Here is a 393-nt window from a genome sequence, read left to right as displayed (position 1 = left end):
CTTCCTCTCTCTCTCTCCCTCTCTCTCTCTCTCTCTCTCCCTCTCCCTCTCTCTCTCTCCCTCTCTCTCTCTCTCAACTTCCCCTACGCAAGGTTATATATGCTAAGCCGTTGTTATCTCTCTCTTGCTTGCTTATATAACGTCTCTTTCAAAAATCTCTCTTTCTAAAATCTCTCTCTACCCTCGTTTTCCAAAACCTTCTTTTAAAACCGAGGCTAGAGGCTCGATCATACGTCGATTGGCCGTAGGCGACGCAAGTACGAATTGGCTTAGCTCACTTGTCGTTGGAAAGTGAGTGCCGCACAATCGCTAGTCCGCTGCCTTTAAAAAGTGCGATTGTGTCAAGTGGTTCTCTCTCTCTCTCTCTCTCTCTCTCTCTCTCTCTCTCTCTCT

This window comes from Cucurbita maxima, unplaced genomic scaffold, assembly GCF_002738345.1.
Source record: "Cucurbita maxima cultivar Rimu unplaced genomic scaffold, Cmax_1.0 Cma_Scf00004, whole genome shotgun sequence".
Classification (NCBI taxonomy): domain Eukaryota; kingdom Viridiplantae; phylum Streptophyta; class Magnoliopsida; order Cucurbitales; family Cucurbitaceae; genus Cucurbita; species Cucurbita maxima.
The sequence above is the reverse complement of the archived record's forward strand: the minus strand, read 5'-3'. Positions refer to the sequence as shown.